Source organism: Apodemus sylvaticus, chromosome 23, assembly GCF_947179515.1.
Source record: "Apodemus sylvaticus chromosome 23, mApoSyl1.1, whole genome shotgun sequence".
In the NCBI taxonomy this organism is placed as follows: Eukaryota; Metazoa; Chordata; class Mammalia; order Rodentia; family Muridae; genus Apodemus; species Apodemus sylvaticus.
In genome coordinates this window covers 52,848,573-52,873,391 of record NC_067494.1, presented here as the reverse complement: position 1 = coordinate 52,873,391, position 24,819 = coordinate 52,848,573, and the positions used below count along the sequence as shown (strand labels likewise).

General features: G+C 36.6%; 1 protein-coding gene and 1 pseudogene across 1 annotated transcript in view; both read right to left on the bottom strand.

The window, feature by feature from the left end:
* Positions 1–24,819, bottom strand: part of LOC127673567 (formyl peptide receptor 2-like) — a 476,281-nt gene that overhangs the window by 31,002 nt on the left and 420,460 nt on the right. The gene's annotated exons all lie outside the window — the stretch shown is intronic.
* Positions 22,406–23,383, bottom strand: LOC127673570 (vomeronasal type-1 receptor 4-like; annotated as a pseudogene).

Genomic DNA, 24,819 nt, shown 5'->3' with positions numbered 1-24,819 from the left:
CAGAAATTAAGTTACTATTGGGAGAACAATATACTCCAATCAGTAAACTACTTGCATTCTCTACATATGGAAGTAAGTGCAAGTTCCAGGATTCACATTAAAGGAACTACTTCTGTCAGTGAACACTTGTACTCAAGCAGTAGGGATACATAGCCAAGATTACAGGACCCACTTACCAGCCACCTTAGCCTACTCAGAGGTTTCCAGAGCAGAGATGTAGTCTCTTATAATTTAAAATATAGTTGAATGCTGCCTATGAAATAATTGACGGCAGTTGTGCGGCGCCTTTCCTGCATGGAGGCCACTTCAGAACTCGGCCTCCCACCAGTCAGGAGAGGTGCATTTATCTTGGTTCCGGACTCCGGGGAACGGACAGACTGAGATCCAGATCAGTCGGGGCGGCAGCATTACATCTCCAAGTCCTGCAAGTGGCTAGCTGGACTTCCGGGCGGCCAGCTGGGAGAAGTCAGTGTGCTCCAGTGAATCCAGCGGGCCCCAGCGGGAGCCTTCGGGTGCCTGCTTTGGGATCTGAACAGCCTGGGCAGCAGCACACTGTCTACAAGCAGTGCAGGAGGTAAGCTGTGCACCAGAGGCCAACTGGGAAGGGGCAGCTTGCACTGGTGAGTCCAGCACTGACAAGATAAACTAACACCAGTGAGAACTAGATGGCAAAAGGCAAACGCAGGAACGTCACTAACAGAAATCAAGGCAATATGGCAACATCTGAACCCAATTCTCCTCTACCAACATGTCCTGGATACCCCATCACACCAGTAAAACAAGATTTGGATTTAAAATCACTGGTCATGATGCTGGTACAGGAACACATGAAGGACATACATAAAGAAATTCAGGAGAAAATGGATCAAAAGTTAGAAGCCCTTGCAAGGGAAACACAAAAATCATTGAAAGAAATCCAGGAGAATACAAAAGCCAACAAGGAGGAAATGCAAAAAACACTTAAAGAAATACAGGAGAACTTTGGTCAACAGGCTGAGGTCATGAAAGACGAAATACAAAAATCTCTTAAAGAAATACAGGAGAACTTTGGTCAACAGGCTGAGGGCATGAAAGACGAAACACAAAAATCTCTTAAAGAATTACAGGAAAACACAAACATGCAAGTGAAGGAGCTAAGCAAAACCATCCAGGATCTAAAATCAGAAGTAGAAACAACTAAGAAAACTCAAAGGGAGACAACTTTGGAGATAGAAAGCCTTGGGAAGAAATCAGGGGACAGAGATGCAAATATCAACAACAGAATACAAGAGATAGAAGAAAGAATCTCAGATGCTGAAGATTCCATAGAAACCATGGACTCAACAGTTAAAGAAAATGCAAAATGCAAAAAGCTTGTAACCCAAAATATCCAGGAAATCCAAGACACAATGAGAAGACCAAACCTAAGGATTATAGGCATAGATGAGAGTGAAGATTTACAACTTAAAGGGCCAGCAAACATCTTCAATAAAATTATGGAAGAAAACTTCCCTAACCTAAAGAGAGAGATGCCCATGAATATACAAGAAGCCTACAGAACTCCAAACAGACTGGACCAGAACAGAAATACTTCCCGTCACATAATAATCAAAACACCAAATGTTCTAAACAAAGAAAGAATACTAAAGGCAGTAAGAGAAAAAGGCCAAGTAACATATAAAGGAAGACCTATCAGAATCACAGCAGACTTTTCACCTGAGACTATGAAGGCTAGAAGGTCCTGGGCAGATCTCATGCAGACTCTAAGAGAACACAAATGCCAACCAAAACTACTATATCCAGCAAAACTCTCAATCACCATAGATGGAGAAACTAAGATATTTCATGACAAAACCAAGTTTACCCAATATCTATCCACAAACCCGGCCCTAAAAAGGATAATAGGAGGACAACACCAATACAAGGAGGGAAACTTCACCCTGGAAAAAACAAGATAGTAACCTTTCATCAAACCCAAAAGAAGTTAAGCATTCAAATTTAAAAAATAACGTCAAAAATGATAGGAAGTAACAATCACTATTCCTTAATATCTCTTAACATCAATGGACTTAATGCCCCAATAAAAAGACACAGACTAACTGAATGGATACGTAAACAGGACCCTACATTTTGCTGCTTACAGGAAACACACCTCAGGGACAAAGACAAACACTACCTTAGAGTAAAAGGCTGGAAGACAATTTTACAAGCAAATGGTCTCAGGAAACAAGCTGGAGTAGCCATTTTAATATCAGATAAAATTGACTTTCAACCCAAAGTCATCAAAAGAGACCCTGAGGGACACTTCTTGCTGGTCAAAGGAAAAATACAAAAAGAAGAACTGTCAATCCTGAACATCTATGCCCCAAATGCAAGGGCACCCTCTTTCGTAAAAGAAACTTTATTAAAACTAAAAGCACACATTGCACCTAACACAATAATTGTGGGTGACTTCAACACTGCACTTTCCTCAATGGACCGATCAGGAAAACAGAAACTAAACAGGGACACAATGAAACTGATTGAAGCTTTGGACCAATTAGATTTAACAGATATATATAGAACATTCTATCCTAATACAAAAGAATATACCTTTTTCTCAGCACCTCATGGTACCTTCTCCAAAATCGACCATATAATTGGTCACAAGACAGACCTCAACAAATATAAGAAGATAGAACTAATCCCATGCCTCCTATCTGATCACTATGGAGTAAAAGTGGTCTTCAATAGCAACAGAAACAACAGAAAGCCCACATACACGTGGAAACTGAACAATACTCTACTCAATGATACCTTGGTCAAGGAAGAAATAAAGAAAGAAATTAAAGACTTTTTAGAACACAATGAAAATGAAAACACAACATACCCAAATCTATGGGACACAATGAAAGCAGTGCTAAGAGGAAAACTCATAGCCCTGAGTGCCTCCAAAAAGAAAATGGAGAGAGCATACATTACCAGCTTAATGACACACCTGAAAGCCCTAGAACAAAAAGAAGCTATTTCGCCCAGGAGGAGTAGAAGGCAGGAAATCATCAAACTCAGGGCCGAAATCAATCAAGTAGAAACAAAGAGAACCATACAAAAAATCAACAATACCAGGAGCTGGTTCTTTGAGAAAATCAACAAGATAGATAAACCCTTAGCCAGACTGACCAAAGGGCACAGAGAAAGTATCCAAATTAACAAACTTAGAAATGAAAAGGGAGATATAACAACGGAAAATGAGGAAATCCAAAAAATCATCAGATCCTACTACAAGAGCCTATACTCAACACAACTGGAGAATCTAGAGGAAATGGACAATTTCCTTGACAGATACCAAATACCAAAATTAACTCAGGACCAACTAGACCATCTAAACAGTCCCATAATGCCTAAAGAAATAGAAGGAGTCATAGAAAGTCTTCCAACCAAAAAAAGCACAGGACCAGATGGCTTCAGTGCAGAATTCTACCAGACCTTCAAAGAAGAGTTAACACCAATACTCTTCAAACTATTCCACAAAATAGAAACAGAAGGAACACTACCCAATTCCTTCTACGAAGCCACAATTACGCTGATACCAAAGCCACACAAAGATCCAACAAAGAAAGAGAACTTCAGACCAATTTCCCTTATGAACATCGATGCAAAAATACTCAATAAAATTCTTGCCAACCGAATCCAAGAACACATCAAAACGATCATCCACCATGATCAAGTAGGCTTTATCCCGGGAATGCAGGGTTGGTTCAATATACGGAAATCCATCAATACAATCCACTACATAAACAGACTCAAAGAACAAAACCACATGGTCATTTCATTGGATGCTGAAAAAGCATTTCACAAAATTCAGCATCCCTTCATGCTTAAAGTCTTGGAGAGAACAGGAATTCAAGGCCCATACCTAAACATAGTAAAAGCAATATACAGCAAACCAGTAGCCAGCATCAAACTAAATGGAGAGAAACTTGAAGCAATCCCACTGAAATCAGGGACCAGACAAGGCTGCCCCCTTTCTCCTTATCTTTTCAATATTGTACTTGAGGTACTAGCTCAGGCAATTCGACAACATAAGGAGGTCAAAGGGATACAAATTGGAAAGGAAGAAGTCAAACTATCATTATTTGCAGACGACATGATCGTCTACCTAAGTGACCCAAAGAACTCAACTAGAGAGCTCCTACAGCTAATAAACAACTTCAGCAAAGTGGCAGGTTATAAAATCAACTCAAGCAAATCAGTGGCCTTCCTATACTCAAAGGATAAGCAGGCTGAGAAAGAAATTAGGGAAATGACCCCCTTCACAATAGCCACAAACAGTATAAAGTATCTTGGGGTGACTCTTACCAAACATGTGAAAGATCTGTATGACAAGAACTTCAAGACTCTGAAGAAGGAAATGGAAGAAGACCTCAAAAAATGGGAAAACCTCCCATGCTCATGGATCGGTAGAATCAATATAGTTAAAATGGCCATTTTGCCTAAAGCACTATACAGACTCAATGCAATACCCATCAAAATCCCAACTCAATTCTTCACAGAGTTAGAAAGAGCAATTATCAAATTCATCTGGAACAACAAAAAACCCAGGATAGCTAAAACTATTCTCAGCAACAAAAGGAAATCTGGGGGAATCAGTATCCCTGACCTCAAGCAATACTACAGAGCAATAGTGTTAAAAACTGCATGGTATTGGTACAGTGACAGGCAGGAGGATCAATGGAACAGGATTGAAGATCCAGAAATGAACCCACACACCTATGGCCACTTGATCCTCGACAAAGAGGCTGAAAACATCCAATGGAAAAAAGATAGCCTTTTCAACAAATGGTGCTGGTTCAACTGGAGATCAGCATGCAGAAGAATGCGAATTGATCCATCCTTGTCTCCTTGTACTAAGCTCAAATCCAAATGGATCAAGGACCTCCACATAAAGCCAGACACTCTGAAGCTAATAGAAAAGAAACTGGGGAAGACCCTTGAGGACATCGGCACAGGGAGAAAGTTTCTGAACAGAACACCAATAGCGTATGCTCTAAGAGCAAGAATTGACAAATGGGACCTCATAAAATTACAAAGTTTCTGTAAGGCAAAGGACACCATCAAGAGGACAAATCGGCAACCAACAAATTGGGAAAAGATCTTCACCAATCCTACATCAGATAGAGGGCTAATATCCAATATATATAAAGAACTCAAGAAGTTAGACTCCAGAAAATCAAACAACCCTATTAAAAAATGGGGTACAGAGTTAAACAAAGAATTCTCGCCTGAAGAACTTCGGATGACGGAGAAGCATCTTAAAAAATGCTCAACTTCATTAGTCATTAGGGAAATGCAAATCAAAACAACCCTAAGATTTCATCTTACACCAGTCAGAATGGCTAAGATTAAAAATTCAGGAGACAGCAGGTGTTGGAGAGGGTGTGGAGAAAGAGGAACACTCCTCCACTGCTGGTGGGGTTGCAAATTGGTACAACCACTCTGGAAATCAGTCTGGCGGTTCCTCCGAAAACTGGGCACCTTACTTCCAGAAGATCCTGCTATACCACTCCTGGGCATATACCCAGAAGACTCCCCACCATGTAATAAGGATACATGTTCTACTATGTTCATAGCAGCCCTATTTGTAATTGCCAGATGCTGGAAAGAACCCAGGTATCCCTCAACAGAAGAGTGGATGCAAAAAATGTGGTATATCTACACAATGGAGTACTATTCAGCCATTAGAAACAATGAATTCATGAAATTCTTAGGCAAATGGATGGAGCTAGAGAATATCATACTAAGTGAGGTAACTCAGACTCAAAAGGTGAATCATGGTATGCACTCACTAATAAGTGGATATTAACCTAGAAAACTGGAATACCCAAAACATAATCCACACATCAAATGAGGTACAAGAAGAAAGGAGGAGTGGCCCCTGGTTCTGGAAAGACTCAGTGAAACAGTATTCAGCAAAACCAGAACCGGGAAGTGGGAAGGGGTGGGTGGGAGGACAGGGGAAGAGAAGGGGGTTTGCGGGACTTTCGGGGAGTGGGGGGGCTAGAAAAGGGGAAATCATTTGAAATGTAAATAAATTATATCGAATAAAAAAAATGTTTAAAAAAAAAAAAAAAAAAAAAAAAAAAAAAAAAAAAGAAATAATTGACATTGTGCTAGGATCACACATATATACATGCAATCAACTAGGCACATAAAAGAGAACAAAGAAGCATGCATATTAGACAAATGAAATGGACATATCAATAAGTTTGTCAAATTATATTTACTGATGTCTATCCTTGATCAAACTTTAGTGATAAATCAAGGTCATAAGAAATCCTAAATACAAGGCAAATATAAAATCAGTATAATATAGGATGCTATGCTTTATAAAATAGAAATATTAATTTAAATTTTTTCCATGGATTTAAATGATGGTTTCTTTGCCTGCCAGCTACAAAGCTTTCAGTGTCAATTGAAGCAATGAAAATCGGAAAACAAATCCAACTGATGAGAATAACACTGCCACAACACTAAACTGAGTGAATAAGAAATGTAATTTATGCTAAATGATTGTTGTACAAGATTGAAAATGGCACACTCTTTCCTTTCAACACATGTTTTAAAGTTCATAAAAGAAATCAGAATCAGCAGTCATCACAATTTTGTTTTAGGATAGATTCAATAGTCTTTACCCTAGCAACCAGAACATTTCATGATTCAGGTTAGGTGTTTCCTGGAATTTATTATTATCTTTATTTTAAATATTAAATCATTTTCTAACATCTATAATAATTATATAAAACATCATTAACAACTTATATAAAATATGTAAGAGGAAATTTTTAATGGCCTAATTACTGTAATTCTTAATCACATTAGAAATGATATGAAATCTTCAAAACTCAGGTTCAAAGATTTAGTACATCCTATTAACTATGTGAACAATTAGTGGAAACTCAGTAAACTGCTTTTGTCAGTTGACCTTACCACAGCTTAGAAACTCTTCCTCTCAACGGAGAGAATTTGCTCTACATATCTTTTAACCTCAGAATTCATTCTGTAGCTTTAAGCACTTACCAAACATCCCTTATTTTCCAGAACTGTCCTCTAACGTGAAATACAAATATTTTCTTTACTCCTGCTTTGTTCCTCAATATATACCTCCTAAAATACTAATAGCCAGCATTGTTGAATAGGAAGGAATCTCAATGCTGTGATAAGCATTGACATTTTCTTGACATCAGGTATCCTGTGACTTATAATCTTCATTTCACCTGCAGGGGCAATGACAATGTTGGCATTGGGATCAAAGAACTCTGAAGTTTTCTTCAGTTGCAAATTAGCAAAAGCAATTATGAGTAACTTGTAAGTGTCTCCAAAGAGACTCTGGAGAAGCTGTTATCTTTTCAATATCTTTGAAGGTTGACCAGGAGGAAACATGCATGTAGCTTCTGTGTCTGATGTGTAAGAGATTTGTAAAGACAGACACTGTCTCAGAGTAAAAGGCTGGAAAAAAAAGTCTTCCAAGCCAATGGTCACAGGAAACAAGCAGAAGTTGTCATCCAAATATCCAATAAAATAGACTATCAACCAAACATTATCAAGCATGATGAGAAAGGACACTTCATATACATCAAGGGGAAAATCCACCAAGAGAAATACTCAGTTCTCAACATCTATGTCCCAAATACAAGAGCATCCACATTCATAAAAGTAACTTAACTAAAGCTCAAAACACACATTGAACCCCATACAATAATAGCAGGAGACTTTAACACCCCACTCTCACCAATGGACAGGTCACTGAAACAGAAACTTAAGAGAGACACAGTGAAACTAAGAGAGGTTATGACCCAAATGGATTTAACAGATATCTACTAAACATTTCACCCTAAAATAAAAGAATACACCTTCTTCTCAGCACCTCATGATTCCTTCTCCAAAACTGACCATATAACTGGTCAGAAAAGTACTCCCTACTGATACAACAAGATTGAAATAATACCATGTATCCTTCAAATCAGTATGGCCTAAGACTGGTCTTCAATAACAGCAAAAACTACAGAAAGCTCACATATACGTGAAAACTAAACAAGTTTTTATTCAATGATAAATTGATCAGAGAAGAAATAAGGAAAGAAATTAAAGACTTCCTGGAATTTAATGAAAATGTTGACACATCATACCCAAACTTATAGGACACAATGAAAGCAGTGTTAAGAGGAAAGTTCATAGCACTAAATGCCCTGAAAGAAACTGGAGAGATCTTACACTAACAACTTTACAGCATACCTCAGAGCTCTAGAACAAACAAACAAACAAAAAGCAAACTCACACAAGAGGAGTAGAAGGCAGGAAATAATCAAACTCAAGGCTAAAATCAACTAAATAGAAACAAGGAAAACAATAAAAAAATAAACTACACCAGAAGCTTCCTCTTTGAGAGAATCAACAAGATAGAGAAACCACTAGGTAAACTAACTAAAGGGCAGAATTCAAATTAATGAAATCAGAAATGAAAAGGAAGACAGCAACAGAAATGGAAGAAATTAAAAGGAAAAACAAATCCTACTTTCAAAGCCTATTCTCAACAAAACTGACAAATCTAGATTAAATGGATGGTTATCCAGAGAGATACCACATCCCAAAATCAAATCAAGTGCAGGTAAAGTTTCTAACCAGATCATATTATACAAGGTCATTTAAAAACCTCCCAATCAAAACAACTTCAAGGCCAGATGGATTTGGTGCAGAATTCTATCAGGCCTGCAAAGAAGACTTGATCAAATTTTCCTCAAACTATTCCATAAAATATAAAGAGAAAGAATACTACCTAAGTCATTTTATGAAGCAACAATTACTCTAATAACTAAACCATACAAGGACCCAACCAAAAAAGAGAACTCCAGACCAATCTCACTTATGATTATTGATACAAATTACTCAATAAAGTTCTTATAAACCAAATCCAAGAACACATTAAAATCATCATTTATGAGGATCAAGTAGGCTTCATCCCAGGTATGCAAGGTTGGTTTAATATAGAAAATCTGTTTACGTAATCCATTACTTAATCAAACTCAAAGAAAAAAAATCACATGAACATCTCCTTAGACAAAGAAATCATATTTGACAAAATACAACACCCCTTCATGTGAAAAGTATTGGGTAAATCAGAATTTGAAGGCTGAAACTAACCTAAACTAAATAAAAGCAATTTTCTGCAAACCAACAGACAACACCAAATTAAATGAAGACATACTTGAATCAATCACACAGAAATCAGACAAGGATGCCCACTCACACCATTTCTATTCAATATAGTACTCTAAGTGCTAGTGAGAACAATAAGACAACAAAAAGTTCAAGGGAAAAGAAATTGGCAAAAAAGATATAAAGGCATCACTATTTCCAGATGATATGATAGTATACATAAGCAACCCCATAAATTCTAACGAAGAACTTCTCCAGCTGATAAACAACTTCAGCAAAGTGGCCAGATATAAAATTAATTCAAATAAATCAGTAACCTTACTATATAAAAATGATTAACAGGATGAGAAAGAAATTAGAGAAACAATTCCCTTCACAATAGTCAGAAATAGTATAAAATATCTTGGGGTTACTCTAACCAAACAAGTGAAAGACCCGTATGACAATATATTCAAGTTTCTCAAGAAAGAAATCAAAGAAGATCTCAAAATATGGAGCGATCACCCATGCTCATGGATAGGCCGAATTAACATAGTAAAAATGGCCATCCTTCCAAAGGCAAACTACAGATTCAATGCAATCCCCATTAAAATCCCAACACAATTCTTCAGAGACATGGAAAGAGCAACTATCAAATTCATCTGGAAAGGTGAAAAGCCCAGAATAGCAAAAACAATACTTAACAGTAAAAATCACTCAGGGGAATCATCATTCCTGACCTCAAGCTTTGCTACAGAGAAATTGTCATAAAAACTGTGTGGTAGCCAGGCAGTGGTGGTGCACGCCTGAAATTCCAGCATTCTGTGAGGCAGAGGCAGGCAGATTTCTGAGTTTGAGGCTAGCCTGGTCTACAGAGTGAGTTCCAGGACAGTCAGGGCTATTCAGAGAAACCCTGTCTTGAAAAAACCAAATCCAACCATCCCCCCCCAAAAAACTTCATAGTATTGGTACATAGACACATTGATAAATGGAATAGAGTTGAAGATCCTGAAGACCCACATGCTAAAGAACACTTGATTAATGTAGAACAAGCCAAAAAAATATACAATAGAAAAGAGAAAGCATCTTTGATAAATGGTGCTACTCTAACTGGTTGTCTGTATATAGAAAAAATAAATTAGAGCCATGCTTGTAACCTGCACAAAGCTCAAGTCCAAGTGGATCCAGAATCTCAACATAAATCCATATACACTGAATCTAATAGAAGAGAAAGTGGTAAAGAACTCATTGGCAAAGGGGGAAATTTTTTGAGCTCAAAGTTTTAAAGGCTGTGAAGGAAAAACAGCAAGAACTCATTTGAAAAGCAATTGCTAATTACTAATAACCTGAGACTGTTGAAGTCATTGAGCTTACATATTTAAAGAGAAAATTTTATTATTAAGGAGAAAATCATGCTTTCCTGGTAGAAACAATGATGTGTTCATTGCAATTGGAAGAAACCCCATTTAAATTAAGGAATAAACTGTTGTTTGTAATTCATAATGGACAAAATTTTATATAAATCAATATTTTCAGTGTAAAAGAATTTTCACATCTAAATATTTGGCAGCTGTACATCTGGAAGAACATTGTTATCTGCAATGTAAAAGAACATAAACGGTTCCTCAGAAAACTGGGCATGACACTTCTGGAGGACCCTGCTATACCACTCCTGGGCATATACATAGAGGATTCCCCAGCATACAATAAGGACACACACTCCACTATGTTCATAGCAGCGCTGTCTTTAATAACCAGAAGCTGGAAAGAACCCAGTTGTCCCTCAATGGAAGAATGGATACAAAAAATGTGGTATAGTTACACAATGGAGTACTATTCAGCCATCAAAAACAATGAATTTATGAAATTCGTAGTCAAATGGATGGAGCTGGAGAACATCATACTACGTGATGCAACCCAGTCTCAAAAGATTAATCATGGTGTGCATTCACTGATAAGTGGATATTAGCCTAGAAACGTGGAATACCCCATACATAATCTGCATACTAAACGATGTCCAAGAGGAACAGAGGAGTGGCCGCTGGTTCTGGAAGGACTCTGCAGCAGTATAGGGGAATACCAGAACAGGGAAGTGGGAAGGGGTTGACGGGGGGATAGGGAGTATGGAAGAGGGCTTATGGGACTTTTGCGGAGTGGGGGGCCAGAAAAGGGGAAATCATTTGAAATATAAATAAAAATATATCGAATAAATTTAAAAAATGAAAAAAAAAGAGTGAAGAAAACCAGTGAACCAATTTCAAAATGTCTATGGACTAGAACAGAATAAAATGAATAAATATATACCCCAAACTCTTCATTTTTTAAAGCCATCATAGAAATACGAAGTAAAACAACTTTGATAGTTCATCTCATCCAGTTGAAGATGACTAAAAGGAGCAACACAGCAATTAGAAAACACTGTCTCCTGTTGATGTAGGAAAAAAAAATAAACCCTTGTCCACGGCAGATAAGAGTGCAAAATGATGCAAGCACTCTGGAAAACATTATGGAGAATCCTCATAAAGAACAAAATATGTCCTCCTTACCATGCTGCTTTATTTCACACTTGTATGAACCAAATTTTCTTAATTAGATCTTAATGTACAGATACTTGCCATGTTTATTGTTTGTTGTAGCCACAAATCTAAGGGTTTTGTTTGTGAGTTGTGTGTGTGTGTGTGTGTGTGTGTGTGTGTGTGTGTGTGTGTGATTGTGACTCCTACTAATTTCCAAATCTACATTTACAAAACCTCATCAACCTACTTTCCAAATGTGAGCTGAACAAGGACAACACACTAGACATACTAAACTGCATGTAGTGAGCCAATACTACCCAACCAATATTTACAAAGAATTATAGGTACCCAAGGAACTCTGTGAACAGGAGACTTGCTCTTCATCAGGGACGATCAAAATATTTAGTTGTTCAGTGGTAAAAGTTCATTCTTAAAAACATATACATGTAATCACATACAGACTAAGTCATATCTAGAAAAATATATTTATATACATATATATTTGCAATAGCAAATAGTTTGGGAAAGGGCATAAATTTGAAGGAGAATAGGAGTGTAAATGAGAATTTGGAGGGAGGAAAATAAAGGAAAAATGTAATTATATTAGGATCTCAGAAACGAAATCAGAAAATTAAAAGAAAAGCAATATTTTTGGTGTTGAATAAACACATGAAAAATGGCCTATGTTCTTATTAAATCCACTGCCTGAGATAATCATGAAGCAGGAGAATTAAGTAAAAGTGGTGGGAGATAGCATCTTTAGGAGCATTGGAAATAAACAGTTACCTCTCACTATTAAAAAGGTATTCAGAACACTGCAAACATTTGAAATATGAGAATCTGGGAGTAATTAGAATGAATATAAACCTATAATCTTTTGACAATGTTTTCAATGACAAATTTCATAATATATGTAATAATAATATTATTATATATGGACCACTACCATTTTCTTAAACTTTGTTTCACACTAGGATTGTTTTACTTATAGATTATAATGAGTTGGGCATATATGAAGTCTAAATTTTTTATAAAATGAGTTATCATATTTTACAGAAGGTAAACTCTAAGTAAGTTTCCTTGAATATGTGTGAAGGTCTGCTTGTGTCTTTAGAAAATTAATCTCAAGGGGTAATAGGCCCAGATCATAGTCTAAGCAAGAAACACTCATGAATCTTAATGTGCTGCCTATTGCGAGCTCATTGCCATGCTCATGCAATTCTTAGAGTGATTTTGTTCTTGCACATTATGATATAGTGATATGCACTCTTTTAAATGAAAAAATCATAAAAAGAAGAAAATACACATCATATAAAGCTTAAACAATCATGGGTGAAACAACATGATTTTTAGATTTTCATGTTGTACCTTCCTGTAGTTTCTGGCTTGCTTAAGACCAAAGCACTCAGAGAAAAATGGAGCTGTCATGTTAGATTCATGGGTAGAGAAAAAAGTAATCATAATCCCTGAAAAATGCTTCAACTTAAAAGTTGCTCAGACTTTTATGATTCCAGAAAATCAGATATCAAGAAAATGGAATGCACCCTGTGCTTCAGAATTGAGCATATACCTATCAATGCTTGCTTTGTGACCTACTACATCATTAGTTTTGAAGAAGGATCCACGAGGTTCTGAGAAGCTATATTCTTTTGTGTTTGGCTGAAATATTCTAGAGGTGTCTGTTAGGTCTATTTGATTCATAATGTCTGTTAATTACAATATTTCTCAGTTTAGTTTTGTCTGGATGCCCTTTCTTTGTCACTTTTACTGTAAGTATCGAGCTTGAATGGTATTGCTTTCATTGGGTATCCAAATAGTACTGGGATATTACATTTACTAATATATGTTACTGTTAATATTCTTATTTTGTTCTTACTGTTCCATCCAAACTTTTGTATATTCGTGATTATTTAGGTTGAAGAGGTATGGCTCAAACTTTTGCAAAATGGGCCCATAACATTCTGACCTACAAAGCTTGCTATTAATTTGGTATTGATGCGTTGCCCAGATCATTATAAGCTATATAGAGCATCTGCATTCTGACAATGTTGCCTTCTACTCCTACCAGGTAGCACATATGTTTTGTAGTGCTATACATTCAAGATTGTAATCTTCTCCATGGTGTCACTGTTGTCCATTATTGTGGGATGGGCTCTGCAACTCTAACAGCTATATGTTGTTGTATGCCCAATGCTATTGCTTTCCACCATTGTTTGAGGTCTGGGAACTTTTTAGTTCTGATGCCAGTCCCAGGATGTTTCGTTGTATGGCATTAGGTGGCCATGCCATGGGACATTAGGGAATTCTGCTACATGTAGCCAATTTGCTGTATTCTGTTTCTGTTTAAAATGTCAGATTTGTTTACAAGATATTGGGGCATATATTACCATATGTCTTGGGCAACGTTGGTATCCCGGATCATGGGAGCCAGGGTTGAATATGCATACTAGAGCATTTTGTCCAATTCATTGATTTGCATAGATTTATTATTTTTGTAGTTGCTGTGGGTTGTGTAATTGACTCTATATTGTCAAAATTCTTGTAATCTAACTCTTCTTCATAATCATACTCATAAATCTATTATTCCAGTGCTAGAGATGTATAATTATACTGGTACAGTTATTCTGATAACTGAACAAGTTATTCTGATAAACTGTTTCTAAACATTCTTGTAAAAGTGGTTGTATTAACCTTTGATGTTTTACAGGTGGTATATCTTAGCTGTGAGGTTTTCTACAATGGTCATTGAATATAGCTCTAATATTGAAAGCATTGGTATACAATTTATTAAAACGGCATTTTAGTGGTTTTTGCACATGAATATTAGTATTGTTTCCATCTTTGGTGTTTAATATGTAGGTCATGAAGTGATGTGCTGGTTTGGTAGCTGCTAAGAATTAGTTATACATCCTTTAACCCAATCCATAATTTTAACAATAGGATATTTCTGCCAATAGTGATACCAATGAACAATGTCCAGTATCTCTCATCTGGCCAATAACCTGGTAATTTTCATTTGGTCCAACAATAATGGGGTGGATGGTGCCATTAAAATATTTGAGTTGTCCAACATTTGGTACTGCGGTGGTTCATTTAATTGAGGGGACACTAGCACTCTTGTTTTCTCTGGCTCCTCTACCTGAATGTGTGGTACTAGGTATGGTGCTCACAGCTCCTGTACTTTTTGGTTCACTGGTTGCAGTGCTCCCAGTTATATTGTTTCCTGATATTCCCTAACATGATCCCCAAATATTAAAAGCCACAAGCACAATGGTGCTAATATGCTTGGGACTGTAAGTATATATATGGGAGGCTACAGTAACTATTACTACTCCTGCTATTGCTCACAGAAATGTATACAGGATAGGTATGCTGAGAAGTTTCCACATTTATGTTACAATTAGTGTTGCTGTTATCCAGTACAATGATCATGAAGTTAGTGCTAATACCAAGGGGATTTCCAGGGTTCCTTAGCTTGTATGATGATGTAGGAACCCAGTCTCACAAATAGTCCAACTGACAAATTTTATTCCTGCCAGCTTCCTATTGGTTATGCTTGTCACTTGTTATTTGGTAACACCAATGTGTTACAAAATTTACCACAAGACTTACAATATAAACAACTATAATTAATACTAGGCACATGTAATAAGACTTTTGTATAAAGTTCTACTAAGACATATATGTGTTACGTGATAACTTCCAGTCTGGATAGTTTTAAATCAGCTTTACCTTGTGCAATCAAGATGGTGTTTCCCTGTCATTGTGTCACTACTTCTGCTGTTTTAAGCCTGTAAACCTTATTCCTGTGAATGAATATATAGTCCCTTATTAGTACTTTTTCTTGTTCCATTGTATAATCTATATCTATGCTATATTTTATTGGCTCTTGTATCAGAGATTACCTACTCAATCTTGGTCTAATGTTTTGTTCATGTATGCATTTCATTAGTTCTTGTGCAATGGAGCCACTCTTATCTTTACTTCTAGCTTAGTTTTGGGGAGGCCATTAAATCTATTGATGTCTTCTGCTGCTTTTGGCTGATAGGCCATGTACTATTCTTATTTTATATTCATAATCTCACAAAAATTTTTAACCTTGCTTCCTGTGATATGTGTTCCTTTCTCAGATTGTAAATATTTGGGATCCCATAATGGGAAATCCAGTCCCATAATGTGAATATGTTTAAAGACTGATTTGGGTGTCATCGGATGTTGGTGGATCCTAATCTAGTGTGTATGTCTACCAAGGTACATTTATATACTCTTTTACATTGCTTTAATGGTCCTATAAATTCTATTTGTAAGGTATGATTGAAATACAGCCTAAGCTCTCTTTCCCTTATAACTGTGTGAGTCTAGTTATATTCCATGGGCAATGTTTGCATTGGTATGTTGCATCATTAATGATTTTTCATGTTACCTTTAAACTTCTACCTGAAAACCAATGGAATGTGGCATGCATTCCTACAAGTTCCAGAGTCTCGAGTATTTTTAATATTTCTTTGGTGGTAATCTCGGTTTCCATGTTTGTATGTTTGTAGGTTAAGTCTTAACTTGTTGGAGCCTATTTATTATGCTTTCCAATTTCATTTTAATCCAATTGTTAGACTGGCTAATTTATCATGTCTACATTGGTCACCTTCTTTATTAGTATGGTTATCCATGTGATATACATCACCTTAACTTTTTTTGGTTATATCATGCAATAATATCCAAAATTCCTTGGACCATATATGTTGGCAATTAATTTTTCAGTCACTCATTTTCCATTTTCCTAACCATAGAACTATACCATTGGTTACACATCATGAGTCAGTGAACAAGTGTAATACCTTCTGTTTTTCTTTGAGGCTTTGTCTTAGTGCTGGCATGGCTGCTACTACTCTGATTTGTGCAGATTTAGCTGTTCCTTGTTCTGTAATCACTATTCCATTCTCTGGTCTGTCAGCTGCCGCCTTCCATAAGACCATGTTCTGGCTAGGCAGCAGTGGCACATGCCTTTAATCCCCCAGCACTTGGGAGGCAGAGATAGGAGGATTTCTGAGTTCGAGGTCAGCCTGGTCTTCAGAGTGAGTTTCAGGACAGCCAGGGCTAAACAGAGAAACTCTGTCTCAGAAAGCCAAAAAAAAAAAAAAAAAAAACAAAAAAACAAAAAAACAAAGCAAAACAAACCCAAGCATATATGGAGCCATTTGTAACCCAGACCTATTGGCCACTCTCTTTCATTTATTTTGGCAAAGATATTCCAGTTTCTGTACTGTTTTAGGTGCAGACTGTTTAAATACACTATATCATCTGGTTGGAAGTATTGTATAGTTATTGTTGTAACTCTGTTTTACATAAATAAACTGTAAATAAAGAAAATATCTAATAATAAGAAAATAAAACAAAAAGAAACATAGTAATAGAATTATTCCTAACAATAACAACAACAGCAACAACAATGGAATGCTTTAAAATATTGCATTATATATTCTAGCACTGTTTTCACAGCCTGTTCTAGGGATTTATTCCAAATAAAATCACTTGACTTCCTTGTACTATTTATTATACAAGGGCTGCAAAATGACTTGTAAATATGTATGTGTTGTCTAAAATATCCATATAATCCTATAAGATGTTGTAACTATTTTATTGCTTGGTGTTTTAAGCTGTTCTAATTTACTTATAACTTCTGTAGTTATTTTTGGTTCTGTAATGGAGCACATTATACCCAAGAACTTAACCTTTGTATCTAGTCCAGATATCTTATCCTTGTTGATGGTCCAATCTTCATCTCTCAATAGGTATACTGGCTTTTTGTTTTGTTTGTTTCTGTTTGTTTGTTTGTATATTTTTTCCTTTTCTTGTCCTATTATCAAAACATCAACATATGAATATATAATTTAGTTAGGTACTTGTGTGAACTTATGCTGGGTACATTTTATAATGTTGTGGGCAATTATTGCACTGTTTATGAATCTTTGTGATAGTCTAAGAAATTAGTACTGTCTTCCTTGCCAGGTAAATGTGGTATATTCTCTGTTTTGTGGGTGCAATAGTATGTGGAAAACATGTCTGACAAATCTATAATTTTCAGTTCTTTAGGCACTGCTTTCTTAATCCTCATGAAAATATCTTCTACATCTGGTAATTGTCCTGAACATTTGGAGGACAAATAATTAATTCTCTTCTAATCTACTGTCAGTCACTATTTATCAATTGGTTTTAAAAATGGCCAACATGGACTGTTGAAATTGAAGCTTTGAGTTGTTTTTTTCCATACTTGGTATAGTGTCTTGTAGTTCTGTATATATATTTCCATCACCTCCTGTGTCAGTTAGCAATCTAACATTTATTTCCTTATTCTTAATTATCCGGGGCAACATAATGTATGGTTTTATTGCTACCTGACTTAATTCCTGTTGAAATGAATTTTTATAATGGTGCACTGACTGCTCTTTTTTTTTTTTTTTTTTTTTTAATTTTTTGTTTCGATATAATTTATTTACATTTCAAATGATTTGCCCTTTTCTAGCCCCCCACTCCCCGAAAGTCCCGTATGCCCCCTTCTCTTCCCCTGTCCTCCCACCCACCCCCTTCCCACTTCCCCGTTCTGGTTTTGCCGAATACTGCTTCACTGAGTCTTTCCAGAACAAGGGGCCACTCCTCCTTTCTTCTTGTACCTCATTTGATGTGTGGATTATGTTTTGGGTATTCCAGTTTTCTAGGTTAATATCCACTTATTAGTGAGTGCATACCATGATTCACCTTTTGAGTCTGGGTTACCTCACTTAGTATGATGTTCTCTAGCTCCATCCATTTGCCTAAGAATTTCATGAATTCATTGTTTCTAATGGCTGAATAGTACTCCATTGTGTAGATATACCACATTTTTTGCATCCACTCTTCTGTTGAGGGATATCTGGGTTCTTTCCAGCATCTGGCAATTATAAATAGGGCTGCTATGAACATAGTAGAGCATGTATCCTTATTACATGGTGGGGAATCCTCTGGGTATATGCCCAGGAGTGGTATGGCAGGATCTTCTGGAAGTGAGGTGCCCAGTTTTCAGAGGAACCACCAGACTGATTTCCAGGGTGGTTGTACCAATTCGTTGTCCTTCTTTCTTAACGTGGAAGATTCCTACTGCCAGTGAGGAGAGAGTACCGGAAGACATGCAAAGTTGGTGGAGAAGGGAGGTGGTGAGTGAGAGGTTTGGTCCCGTACCACTGCTAAGCAAACTTTGGGAGGACAAGAATGGAGCTGCATCGCTGTCCTGCCTCTTCTGCCCAACCACACAGAGCTGGGAAGCCAGCACTGCTCCACCCTCCCAAGTGGGAGGTGCGCCACGTTTACTGACCCTCCACGGGCTCTTCCATGTGCAGGGTTTCTTGTGGTTACACCAACCTGAAATCCTAAAGTGGTTTAAAAACTGACATTGTATACAAAATGACAGCAGTTGTACCTAGGTAGCTATACGACTTTCCCAGGAGTTTGTATTAATCACAGAGAAGGACTTGTGTGGTTGACCCTGCCTAAGATTGTATCTGGATTTACAGAGATAAGCCTCCCATGTGCACTCATCCCTCATAGATTCAGCCTCCTGGCTCTCCTACACAGCTGGTGCTCAGGAACACCAGGCACCTTGGGAAAGAGTGAAGAGAACAGCCTGGATAGCAGAGGGTCATAGCCAGGAGATGGGCCTGACTGCTCTTTTTAAAAGAGCTAGTTTGATCAATAACCAAACTCTAATAAATATTCATTCATGTCTATGAAAGGATGACAGGACGATTTTTGAAGATCTTTGAGGATTTATGAGTGCCACATATAGTTGAAAATTTGGCTAGAGACTTTTTTATGTCTCAGCCAGTTTTAGAGTTCTTCCCATGTTGACAGATCAGTAAATTTTGAAACAGTTATATATAGTTAAAACAATTTAAAACAAAACAATTTAAAACAATTATTACTGTTTATTAAGAAAGATTTTCTCTGTATAGCCAGAGCTGAACAGATTTGTTTATAGATTAGAATGGCTTCAGACTCATAAGTAACTTCAGTGTCCATGCCCTTGTCTCCTAAGCATTGAGATTAAAGACTTGGATTTATTTATTCATCCAGGAATCCTTAAAAACATTTAATGTAATTTCCATTTCTTTCTTTATTCATAACAAGATATTTATACCAATTTCCTTGTAATAATTTTCTCATCTCGTCTCTTTCATATCTACCCCATTCTTCAAGTTCTTTCATAAAGCTTGCTTGGTGTTGCAATAGTGCTCAGGCCTATTGCCTGACACAGTAGGTGCTCAGCCTAACAGGTAGTCACACTATTAAGATAAAAGGAAACTCTCTCTTCATTAGCAACTATCCAATGATACAAGGATTTTAATTAGCATTGGAAATCCATGCTTTTCTTCATCTTCTATCAATGTTTGTATATTGTCTGATTTCAGCTTGCACAGGTATTGTGGGTTCTGTTACACAATAACTGTGCAGACAAATATTTAACTGTAAAATACTAGAGTGAGTCATAAAGCATGAAGAAATCAAGCACATATATTTGTGGTTATATTTATCTGATTTTTTCCTTTCATAATTCTGGTAGTTTTTATTATGCCTCTACCATAGAAAGAAAGAAACTAATCATGCATAGATATTTTGAACAAAGAAAGACTGGGTTGAGAAGTGGGAACACTTAAGCAATAGTGAGAAAAATATAGTCCAAGTAAACAAATTATAATAGGATCATACGTTTACTCAATGAGTTGTAACATATGCTTAGCAAAGTTAATTTGGTTAAGAATCTGGGGTTCTACAGGCTATAATCTATAAGATAGAATATAGCACTACTCTGCTATAAAATAATAATTAAATGGATATGACCTCCCCATATATTATTTTACAGTTACACTGATATTTTGAATGACATAAGAGGCCTAAGATTACATCTGCATCATTAAAGAATACTATTCTAGTTTTCTATTGATTTTCATGGCCATATAGCCATTTCTCCTGTCCTTCTCAGTAGCTGATTCTGAATCCTCCATTCTCTTCCCTGTGCCCCCTCTCTCCAAGTTTCTTTACTCCATCTGACTTTTATCAACTTTTCCTTCCCCCTTTCATGCATGTTTCTGGCATTTTACTTGTGCCTTTCTTCTTATCTAGCTTTTTTGGGTCTGTGCAGTATAGCCTCGTACCTGTATTTTATGACGAATATCCACATATAAGTGAGTGTATACCATGCATGCATTTTTGGACCTAGACTACTTCACTTAGGGAGTTATTCTCAAGTTACACACATTTGCCTACAAAACTCATGAGTCCTTTGTTTTTAACAACTGAATAGTATCTCATTGTGTAGAATCACATATTCTTTAGCCATTCTTCTTCTTGTTGTTTGTTTGTTTGTTTTATTATTGGAGATAGGGTTTCTTTGTGTAGCCCTGGCTGTCCTTGAACTTACTCTGTGAGTAAGGCTGTCCTCAAACTCAGAAATCTGCCTGCCTCTGCCTCTAAAGTGCTGAGATTAAAGGTGTGTACCACCACTGCCCATTTACCCATACTTTAGTTGAGGGATATCTAGGTTTCAGTTTCTGGTCATTATGAATAAAGCTGCTATGAGCATAGTTGGCAAGTGTTTTGTGGTATTTTGTATCATCTCTTGGGTATAGGTCCAGAAGTGGTATAGCTGGATCTTAAGATAGGACGACTCACAGTTCTCTGAGAAACCACCAAATTGCATTCCAAAGTGGTTGTACAAGATTCCACTTCCACTGGAAATGAAGAATTATTCCCCTCATTCCACATCCTCAATAGAATGTGCTATGTCTTGAGATTTTGATCTTAGTCATGCTAATGGGTATAGATGGAACATCAAACTTGATTTCCATTTCCCTTATCAATAGGGATTTGAACATTTCATTAAGTGCTTCTCAGCCATTCTGGATTCCTCTGTTAAGAATTCTCTAAAATCTGCAAGTGATGAGGTGAGGAGGTGGGGTCATCTCCAGGATAAGTCAGAGACCTGGGATGAAGGAGGTACCCAAAAACCAATGGGAGTGATCTTAGCTGTGACTCACCACACTGGGTATATGGTATATCCCATATCGTAAAGTCAAGAACCAATTCCTGATATTACTAATAATACTATGTTATGCTTACAGATAGGAGCATGTTATCCTCTGAGAAGCCCCACCTAACAGCAAACTCAGACAGATATAAATACCCACAGTCAAACAGTGGATTAAGCATGGGAGCTTTTATGGAAAAATCGGAGGAAGGATTGCAGGGCTCCAAGGGATATAGGAGCTCCATAGTAAGACTAGCAGAGTCAAGTAATGTGAATACTTAAGGATATCAGAGTCTGAACCACCCACCAAAGAACATACATGAACTGAACCTAGGTCTCCCTGATCATATGTAGTAGATGTGCAGCTTGCTCTTCACACAGGTCCCTAACAGCTAGAAAGAGGACTATCTCAAAAGCTATTGCCTGTATGGGATATATGTTCTTCTAACTGGGCTCCCTTATCTGTCCTCAGTGGAAGAAGAAGTTCTAGCTTCTCAGAGCTTTGAAGTGGCAAGGTAGGAAGATATAGAAGGGGGGCCCACCTTCTATGAGGAAAAGGAAGGAAGAGAGATGGGGAGGATTGTAGGAGGAAGGGACTGAGAGCAAGGCAGTGAGTGGGATATAAAATGAATACATAAAAAAATAAAATTAAATTAAACATATTATTTGTAGTTTCATTGCAAGATTATGGTATTTTTGTATTTCTCATTCAGGTAAAGCAGAATCTAGAAACTGTAAAATCATGACCTATCACAAATGGACATAATATAGGAAAAGACATAGAAATTATGGCTGTGATATTCATCAACCACCCACTGGGATTATCTAAAAGAGCAATATAGCCTAGTAAAATGGAAGAGAGAATATAAAATACTAGAAAGGTGCAAACCAGAATGAGGATGTTCTGTATAGCTCTGATTTCAGCAGAGGTTCTGATGGATGCATGAGCATGAAGGGTGTGTTGAACCCTCTTCTTGTGTCCATAAAGTATGACAATCATAAAGATGCTGGAACAGACAAGGAGTACAGAAAATAAGACTTCTGGAAACATACAAAATGCTATATACAATAAATCTACTGTTTTGTCACGGCCTACAGAGTAGCAGAAATGAAAATCACCCATTTGTGTCACATTTTCTAAATTCCTATTGGTAGTTGTGTAGACAGGGAAAAGCGTATTTACTAGCATCAACAGGATCCAACTAAGGCAAATATATAGGCCCACAAACTTTGTAGTTTTGAGTTTAAATTCCTTCCAGCAGTAGTTGGATGGTTGATGGTGATTACCCAAAAAACACTCAGGACACAGGTAGTGCTGATAGACACACTCCTGGTAAGTCTTTGAACATAAGAAAGAAGCTTGCATCCAAAATGACTAAATCCCAAATTCCAACCAAAAGCTCCACATGCTGCAGGGATTCCAACAGAGATAATAGTCAAGGAGTTGGATATGAACACATGTATAAAAATCCTATATATGACCTTTAAAGTATGTTCATTGAAGTAAATGATTAGATAGGCGAAAAGAAGAAAGAAGTTTCCTAGAATACCAAGTGCTGTCTGAAATAAGAGCACTATTCCAATTGTCAAGTTTCTCAAGTCCGTTCTGGCTTTCAACATTTTTTTAAATCAAGGCAGCAATCGAATTTCTGAGTCAAAGCATATAATTGAAGTTTTCTTGATCGGGATATGTGTGTGTAAGGATCACAAAGCCAAATATATTCAAGGTCATGGAGTCTGTCATAGCAAGAATGTTTCAAAGCAAATATTTCATAGTCATTAATAATTTCTAGTAAAATTTTTAATATGCACAATAAATGCACATATTTATAGGCAGGCTTTCTCTCACATTTTATTGAAATGTTAGCATTAAGAAAAATTGTGCTCCACTGAACGAGAAGCACTGGCTAGTGAATGCAAATGAAATAAATTCTTACTTCTACAGTCCTGAATGGACAGTCCTATTGGAAGAAAATAGACTGTAGTCACCATTGTAAAATGAAAGAATTTTATCTATTTCTCATATGATACTAAAGCCATAAAACTGTAAATGTTACACAACAAGGTGAACATGTACTCCTTGAACAAACACTATGCGAAGTAGAAGACTATAACAATAAATTCATGTTAATATAAGAACATGTTACTCTGACAAAAATTTCTCCTCAAATTTCACAAAATGCATACATAATGACATACTTGTTCATTTAAAGTCAGATTGTGGGAGAGAGCTATAGCAAAACTTCCCAGTGTGATGAACTCTTAAACAGGATTAGGTGATTAAAACTGCAGATCATTGTGTGTGAGTGTGTGTGCGTGTGCGTGTGTGTGTGTGTGTGTGTGTAAACGTGTATAAATTTGTGTATATACCTATGTATAGATATATGTTTTTATACCTATATGTAAACATACACACACAGGTTTAATGGTGACTAAACAATAATAATTTTGGTTATTTGACTTACTATCTGGTGTTATTATACAGTAGGATAAATAATGGAAAGACCATAGGAGATGCTAGCTCTCATTAAGGATGAAGTTAAGGTCTACGCCTCATGAACTATTCCAATTTTTCCATGGATAGTATGTTTATCAAGAATAGGTATGAATGTATTTGTCAAAAATGTCACTCTTGTGCTGATCTTCAAAGACAAAAGTCACATTATACAAATGAGTAGTAGTCTCTAACCAGAGACATCCACACACATCCATCAGAAATGCACTGACTCAGCTGGTACACAGTGAAGTTCTCTGCAACAATATAAATGAACGACCAAAGCATTCATGAAAATAAGATGTTTCAAAAACTACCAAGGAAAGCATGGGTTCTTACATTATGATTGCATTGATATAAAGTACAGTATATGTCTTCATTGATTATATTTCCTGAAGATTAACCTAGATATGAACCTATGTCCTCATAATTATACACCAACTCAAAACTCCATAGAACAACCTCTCTATTTAATGACAGATAATTGTAACAGATATAGTTGTCTATATCCTATTTCTATTTGTGGGTTGAAGTAGCTCAGGGAATATCTAACTCTAAATATTATTAGGATATGTTCTAGACTTTTCTAAAATACTGCTATTACA